This window comes from Fukomys damarensis, unplaced genomic scaffold (assembly GCF_012274545.1).
Source record: "Fukomys damarensis isolate Sample0158 unplaced genomic scaffold, DMR_v1.0_HiC HiC_scaffold_21, whole genome shotgun sequence".
NCBI classification, from domain to species: domain Eukaryota; kingdom Metazoa; phylum Chordata; class Mammalia; order Rodentia; family Bathyergidae; genus Fukomys; species Fukomys damarensis.
The window spans coordinates 33,053,256-33,061,757 of NW_022900933.1; the positions used below are offsets into that span (position 1 = coordinate 33,053,256).

Genomic DNA, 8,502 nt, shown 5'->3' on the forward strand with positions numbered 1-8,502 from the left:
CCTTGCAAGTGTGAGGTCCCAAGTTTGATCCCCGGTGCAAAAAAAAAAAAAAAAAAAAAAAAAAAAAAACAACAAAAACAACCATCAAAGAAAAACAGTAGAGATTATGATAGTAAAACAGCAAGACTCAATTATATGCCATCTATAAAACTGCTACATATTTTAACTGTCAATACATAAATAGGTTGAAAATAAAAAGATGGAAAAAGATATATCGCACAAATGCTAAACAATGGAAGGCTGCGATGGGGCTGTAAGATTAAACAACGTAGACTGCAGAACACAGCCTATTATTAAGGAGGAGGAGACATTTAGTTAAGTAAGACAAAGAAGTGTACAAGTTCCTTTCCATTAGCTGGGAGAGAATACCCGATAAAACTTCAACTAGGAGAGGTTTACTTTGGCTCAGTTTCAGTTGGTTCAATCCATAGTTGACTGGCTCCAAGGTAGAAATGATATTTTGGTTAGAGTTGTCCAGAGGAACAGAGTCAATAGAAATATGCGTATGATTATCCAAGGGGATATTAGGTGGGCTGGCAGAATCAGAAGTGGAAGAGTCACCATGGCTCTCTGTGGGATCAAATGCAGAAGAGTCTGAAATGACCATCTGTGGACTGGAGAGCTGCGGGCCCACTCGTAGTCAAGGGTTGAAGTCCTGGAAGCTCACTGTAGTCACCAGTGCAAGTCTGTGTTGGAAGGCAGAAGAAACTGGAGACCGATGTCTACACGCAATGGCAAAGACTGGAGCTCCTCCTGGACATTAGTCTATGCAGGCCACAGGCCTTTTGGTTGGTGCTGCCACCTCTGTGGGTGGGTCTTCTGCCTTCAGTTTGCAGGGCTACAGGTCAGTCTCACACACACACACACACACACACACACACACACCCAACTAATCTTCTAGGTTGGTTCTTACTCAAGTCAGATTGACATATCACAAGTAATGATCCCAAGTGGCATGGTGGAAGGTCATGGAGGAAGGAAGCCAGGAAGCAGAGGAAGGAACAAGGAGCAGGGGACAAGAATTCACCCTTCCAGGCCACGCTCCCAGTGACCCACCTCTCATCAGGCACTGCCTTCTAACTGCACAGTCAGCTGTGAACTCACCAATGAGGATTAATCCACTGCGATCTAATGAGCCACCATGATCCGGTCACTTTCCCAAAGTCCCACCTCTGGACACATGAGACTTTTGGGGAGCATTTTAGATCTAAAACATAATAAGGGTTTTGTTCAGCAGAAAGACACGGCAGTCGTAACTGTGTGGATATGGAATAACAAACTTCAAAGTGCATGAAGCAAAGATGGACAGAACTAAAAAAAAGATAAATAGACACATCTACAGTTGATGATGCTATTTCTCAGTAATTGACATTACAGATAGACACCAGTCTATGACCCTGAGGATGAACATGGAATAGGCAAGCTATTATCGTGACCCTTCTCTGTGCCAGTTGCCATCCTGGGATGGGCCTTTCAATTCCTACTATGGTCTGTGTTGTCTCATTTGCTGTTGCCTCCAAGTTCATAGTGTCCTGTTTTCGACAGGGGGAAACTGAGCCCCACAGAAACACAGTGACATGTTGCACAGCCAGCCAGTGGTGCAGGCCAGGCCAGAACCAGAGCCTGCCCTGTGTTTGGTCTGCTTTCAGCCTCTCATGATGCCCTGGGAATGTGGCACCTGCTTCTCTTCAAAGATCTCACAGTAGCCCCCGGTGGTCACAGTCAGGGATTTGTTACGAGAAACGTTAATTAGCCAACAACCGAGGCATCCAGACTGGGAGCGCTGCTGATGGCTTCAGTGTCTTTCTTTGTAGAGAACCCACTCCTGCGTTGTTATCCGTATTCTCCAGTGAAGTGGCCCAGGGGCTACTGTGCTATATGCCAGGTGCTAAGAAGGCCAGCTTGGGGACTGCGGAAAGTTTCCTGGGGGAAACGATGTTCCTGTTCTTTTCCCACCTTCTGCCCTGCTCCTTACTGCTCCCCAGTGTTCTCAGGTTTTTATTTAATTTCCTTTATTCCAAATCTAGGCATTTTTATTAAGAAGGATTTATACAGGTAACAAAGAAAGAACTACTGCTCTCACCTCCAGACACCAAAGAAATTATAACAAAATGCAAAATATGAAGTCCCTGTAGAAAATCCTTTGCAGTCTTCTCTTACCCAATCTTCTGTGTATGCTTATGTACCTGAGGACATTGCACTGTTCACACACAGGCTTCCATACTTAGCAAACACCCAGGAATGTGCCTGCATGCCACACACACACACACACACACACACACACACACGCACGCACACATCCAAACACAGTGGGGATTTATTTCAGTGCCAGGAGGCCTATGGGTTGGCTGGACTTCTACTCAATGAGTGTTTGATGATAGCATCACCAGCAGGAAAGTGGTGAATTATTTATCAAATTATTTAATAATTAATAAAAGCCATCCCACAAAGCTCTGTAGAGACATAATTGTATGTAATACCTCACCACCATCAGCTTGTGAGGTGTGTGCATGTAAGAAAGAGGTAATGACTTGGATGAATCCTCCTTCTTTCATTTAGCTTTTAAGTATGCGGCTCATAAAAAAACAGAAAGCAAAGCAAAACAGTAACAACAAACAAATGCAAAAAAAGAAAAATGCTGCATATGGCCCTGACCCAGCTTAACAGTTTTTTCGCTTTATGCTCTTGCAACGGTTAGGCAAATAAAAAGCCATAGATCTGTCTCCACAGCCAGATTCACTGTGATGGGGTTTGTGGCTGTCATTTCCCTGAGATTTGCCTCCGATGCTCTGTAGATTCGCCACAAAAGACAATCTCCAGCAAGAGCAAAGGAGAGCAGCTAATGTGCCTGCGAGCAGGCTGGCCCTCTCCAACATGAACCAAAGAAATGGAAAAGTGGTAAGGACAGAACTGAGACATTACCGTTTGCTATCAGATCCAGAAGGCATTTTCAGAGTAGTGACCCTGACAGCGTTTGGGTGACACTGCCTCGGGGTCACAGCCCGGGCTGAGACAGATGGCTAAGGGAGCAGAGGTCAGAGCAACAGTTCTCAGGAAGCCACCTGACAGTTCGCTTTCAATTCCTGCTTCAAGTCTTTAAAAGCCAGGCCCTGAACTCTACTTCTGGTTCAAGGACTCAAGTTTGAGAAGAGTGCTCAGTGTAGAAAAGACTCCATACGTAAAGATGTTCACCATGGTGTTATTTACAAGAGGAGCAGCCTGCCCATGTGCCAAGTCCCTGAGGCTCTCAAACTGCTCCCTTTCTCCTCCAATTTGACAGTTTCACACTTTGCCCCTGTCCTCAAATTTCCCCACGTTTCTCTGCTGGCCACTGTGCCCCAGCCAAGCCTCAGGTGACAGAGATGCCCCCCTCTTCCTCTCGCCCCTGAGGAGTCCAGGCTGCCCAGGCAGGGTCCACACTGTTTGCCCCCCTCCTCCTATGAAGAACTGCGCATGTTTCTCTGCTCCCTCAGCCTTTGCGCTCTCCCCAGCCTTCCCAGCAGCACACAGAGCTATTCTGGTGCCTCTGAGCTTCAAAATGTCCTCCCCTGGTGCACTCTCCCTGCTCCTCTGCTGCTGTTCAGGGCAAAACCTGCTGAATGCGGTGGAACTGATCTCGGCCTAGCCTGATGCCTGCCTCCCATGTGGCCTAGGCACAGCGTCTTGGCCTTGGGATTTGCTCACCTGTGTCCCTGGCCTCCTCATCTAACTCCCTCCTCCCACCAAGGCTCAGACCCTAAGCACCAGCCACAGGCCACATCCACCCTGCTGGGTCAGAGCCCTGGTTGTGGGAGTGGATCCACCCGTGTGGTGCCCCAGAGGCAGGTTGGCAGGGACCTTAGTCCTTCTGACGTCCACCCCCAAATCCAGCGGGGCCTGTGGTGACCCTACTGTGCATTTTCATGCCTCTGAAAAGCACGTACGGGTTGTTCTCCATTTCCTGCCCTTCTCGTACATACAGCAGTGAGAGTCAAACCTGTGAGCTCCCTCCAATACCTGCCCATACCCCTGGACCAGTCAGTGTGGGAAGCCCCTGTGATGGGCCTTGCCCACACTTAAGCCTTGGCACACCGGGCTGTCTCTCTCTCTCTCTCTCTGGAGGGGTTCCTACCTCAGGGCCTTTGCACTGACCTCTCCCTTGCTCTGGAATGGTCAGAGAGCTGACTCCTTCTTGCCACCTCTCAGATCTGTCCTTTCCCAAGAAGCCTTGCTACGATGAAAGCCCCTGGCCCTTCTGGTGGTGCAAATCCTGGCCCCAAAGCCCAGACCCTGGAGTTCCTCCAGTCTCTGTCTCCTGCCCATCACGTGTAGGTGGACTTGCTCTCCCCTTCCTTCACATGCCCACAGCTAACATTGTGTCCTTAGTTTTCCTCTCACGGAGGTTCATGTGCTGTGTTTGAGCTATTTCCATACACAGTGAAAAGCCCAGCACTTAATGGGTAGGAGAGTGTTAGAATTTCCTACGGGGAGTAGAGAGGCCCAGACACCAGGGAAGTTCAGCCCCCTGAACAGGGGTGCTTGTGCCGCCTGCCACACCCAGTCACAGGTACCGTGCGCCTTCTGTATACCAGCCCTACGCTACCTGCTTTCTGTACATCAGCTCTTTGTCCTCCCCACAACCTGCAGATATTCTAGTCTCTTCGTTCACAATAGGACAGAATGGGCCCCCAGTAGACGGAAAGGTCAGTCACCAGCAAGTCACTGGAGGAGCCAGCACCTGACGCCAGCAGTGCGACTACATCACTTTGTATACAGATGACTTTTGTATTTAATGAGATGCAATTCACATCACACAATATCATCCATTGTAAAACGCACAGTTTGGGCTCTGTCCCACCGCGTGGTCCAGAGGAAGGTGGGATTCTCTGGGAGGCCTCCCCCACCATGATCACGCAAGCAATGGCGGTGGGTGAGGAGGGGCTAACGGGTACCTCTTTCAGATTCTGGGACAGGAAGTGCCACAAGTGACATGGACATGTGCACACACCCAGCCGTGGTTTCCATGGTGACGTAAGCAAACCTTGACTGCCAGTGCAGTCACCCAGAGACTCCTAGGGCCACCAGAGACCTCCAGGTGAGGCGGGTGCGCGGGACTCAAAGACTTGGAGCCCCAGGGTCTTGCTAACTTGCCCCGGCTGGTCTTAAACTTGTGATCCTCCTGTTTCAGCCTCTCAGCATGCTTGAATCACAGAATGGCTTCATCATCATCTCAAAAGAAAACAGAACCCCCTCCCCCAAAAGAAAAATGGAAGAAGGAAGAATCTTCAGTGAAAAATGGATGAGTGCTTTTTTTATTGAGAGAAATAAGGCACCCTGCTTAATTTTTCTGAATGTTTGTCTCTCCAGACTATAGCCAGGTGAATTGGGGAAATGAGGAGAAATCTACTGAAAAAGATTTAAGAGTGAAGCTGCTAATTTCAAACTTTATTCTTTGGCAATAGATGAAAGTGTTGACATGACAGATATGGTTCAACTTGCTCTTTTTAATTAGCAGTGCTATAGATTAGGAATATAGTATCACTGAAGAAATGGCTTCTTTGATGCCATTAAAATACAGCTAAGGGTGGGGATTTAGCTCAGTGGTGCCGCCTCCTGCCTTACAAGCACAAGGTCCAAAGTTCGATCCCTGGTTCCAAAACAACAACAAAAACAACAACAACAACAGCTAAATCTCTTCATTTGTATGAAGCAATAAAAATAACAGTGACTTTCTTTGAACTTTGTTAACATACCTGGCATAGCCATAGTGGTACTCTGTGATGGCTGGGGATGAGGTGGTGTTCACCTATAATCCCAGCACTCAGGAGGCTGAGGCAGGAGGATCACTGCAAATTGGAGGCCAGCCTGGGCTACATAATGAATTCAAGGCCAGCCTGAACTACAGAGTGAAACCTTGTTTCAAAAGAAAAAAAATAGGTATTTATAAATTAATAAGAGTTGATGCAATTGTTGCTGGCAAGTCACATGTAATAAAACAGTGCTTCATCATACATCAAGGAAATTCAAGCTTTAAAAATGGATGTTATGGGAACTAGGCATGGTGGTGCACAACTATAATCCCAGTACTCAGGAGGCTGAGGCAGGAGAATCCCATGAGGTCAAATAGTGAGTTAAGAGGAGCCTGAACTATGTAGGGAGACCCTGTCTCAAAAAAAACACAAACAAACAAACAAAAAAAACAAAAATAAAAAGACTTTATGCAAATCACCATCAAAGCTGTGAATTTCATGGGGTCCCAGGGATCAAATCACCAATTCCACGAGTCCCTTAAGAGTAAGGATGCTGTGCTCGCTTCAGCAGCACAAATACTAAAATTGGAAAGATACAGAGAAGATTAGCACGGCCCCTGTGCAAGGATGACAGGCAAACTCATGAAGCGGACCATATTTATTTTTCATGCTTATCAGGAATCTTGTTCTGTGGTCACACTAATGAGTCAACAATAAATACTTTGAAATGTTAAAACACAGTAAGGATGCTGATTCAGGGGACATTGTTTTTCTGAAGTGAGGTGGTCAAGTTGGAGTAAAATGCTGAAAAGACTTTGTGAATTGTGAAATGATGCCATCATTTATGGAATCAAGGAGCCTGAAGATGAAAATTCCTTACCAGTTTTGCATTTTTTTATTTGACTACTCATTCAAGTGGGATAAATGTGTCATCAAGGTGAAAGTCAATGTATTTGTGCTATATGTCAATGCAGCGTACAACATTATGTACAATACAGTGTACCAAATGGAGAGGGTAATGGGGAGAAGGGGGGATGTACCATGTACAGGTGCAAATTCCCAATGATGAGTGTCATCATTACGTATGCATAAAATGTACCAAGTGCCTTGCTATAAAAAAAATTTAAGTCAGGGCCCGGGATTTAGCTCAGTGGTTCCGCTGCCTGCCTCGAAAGCACAAGGACCTGAATTCAGTCCCCGGTACCAAAAAAAAAAAAAAAATTTAAGTCAGGGCCCGGGATTTAGCTCAGTGGTTCCGCTGCCTGCCTCGAAAGCACAAGGACCTGAATTCAGTCCCCGGTACCAAAAAAAAAAAAAAAATTTAAGTCAGCTATAATTAAAAAGTTAAAGCTTTATATGTCTAAAACAATAAGCTTTTCTTAACATTAGATGCTCTTAGTTAAATTTATGAAACTAAATTTAAAAACAAGTTATATATTTAAAAAATAGTGTACAAAATGAAATTAAATTATGGCAAGTTCAGGTTATGACAAATAACTTTATGTGTTTTGATAAATTGGCTAACCACAGTCCTGGAAACTGAAAATTATGCACCCTTTCTTTCTGGGTCTTTTTTTTTTCTCTCTCTCTTTCTCTCTCTCTCCTTTCTCTCTCTGTACCAAGGATTAAACTCGGGACTTTGTGCTTGCGAGGCAGGCAGCAGAACCACTGAGCTAAATTCCCGGCCCTCCTCTTCTGTTTTAATACAGGAATTTCAGATAGGTTTTAAGCTTTTAAAAGCAATTATCAGTTTTATGGCATGTTTACAACTGTATTTTCACTTGATCTTAGCCAAAAGGCCGAGAAGCGATTACAACTGTATTTTCATTTGGCATACATGCGTTGCCTGTAAATTTTCCAAAGGAAAGTACAGGGTTACAGTCAGGAGAGTGGGCGCGTTCCAGGTGGTATGGGTGTAGATGAGGATTACAATCAGAAGTTGAACTCAAAGGAAAATAGGATCGTGTCACTTCACAGTCTAGCCTTAGTCATGTCATCCTTTCTAGCACTGTTTATTTGTGAACAACTCTTTCTTTACTGTTTGTCTTTGAGTAACTAAGACCAATCAAGCAAGCGTTCACTCTGCAGTGAACTCTACTATAGAGAAAATAAATAAATAAATAAATAAGCAGACGATTTGGTGGTACTTGGTGTATTTACAATGTGTGTGACCACCACCTCGTCTATCCAGTTCCCAAATATTTTCATAACTTCAAAATAAACTTCCCAGCCAGGGGACAGTTACTCTCCCTTCTCCCCATCCTTGCACTCCTGGTGAGATCCCTGTCTGTTTCCTGTCTCTGCGGAGTTACCTATTTGGACATTTCATAGAGGGAATCCTACGTAGTGTCCTCACGCTGGGTCTCCAGTTGCTTTTGAGGCTCAGGCCTGTTGTAATATGTCCTCCTCACCCCTTTCCGGAGCTGAGTGATGTTCCTTGCGTGCAGAGGCTGCCTTTGTTTATCCATTCATCTGTCTGCGAACACTGTTGCTTCTACCCTTGGCTGTTCTGAATAAGGCTGCCAAGAGCAGGGATCTACTTGTGTGTGTTTGAATTTCCCTTTTCAAACACATCGCGTGTGTCACCGGAGAGAGGAGTTGCTGGGCTGTGAGGAAGTCTGTTTAATTTTTTTAAGGAGGGGCCACTGACGCCGTTTGCTGCAGTGACTGTACGAGGTCACATGCGTCAGAATTTCAGATTCAATGTGTCCTTGAGAACATCCCAAAGGATGTATTTTTACACACGCGCTCCTTTAGTGCCTCGGTAACCTGG

General features: G+C 45.7%; 1 non-coding gene across 1 annotated transcript; it reads left to right on the top strand.

Annotated features, from left to right (window-relative positions):
* Nucleotides 1-6,284: 6,284 nt before the first annotated feature.
* Nucleotides 6,285-6,391, top strand: LOC117287193. The gene has a single exon (XR_004518394.1). It is a non-coding gene; the product is annotated as a U6 spliceosomal RNA (small nuclear RNA).
* Nucleotides 6,392-8,502: the final 2,111 nt, after the last annotated feature.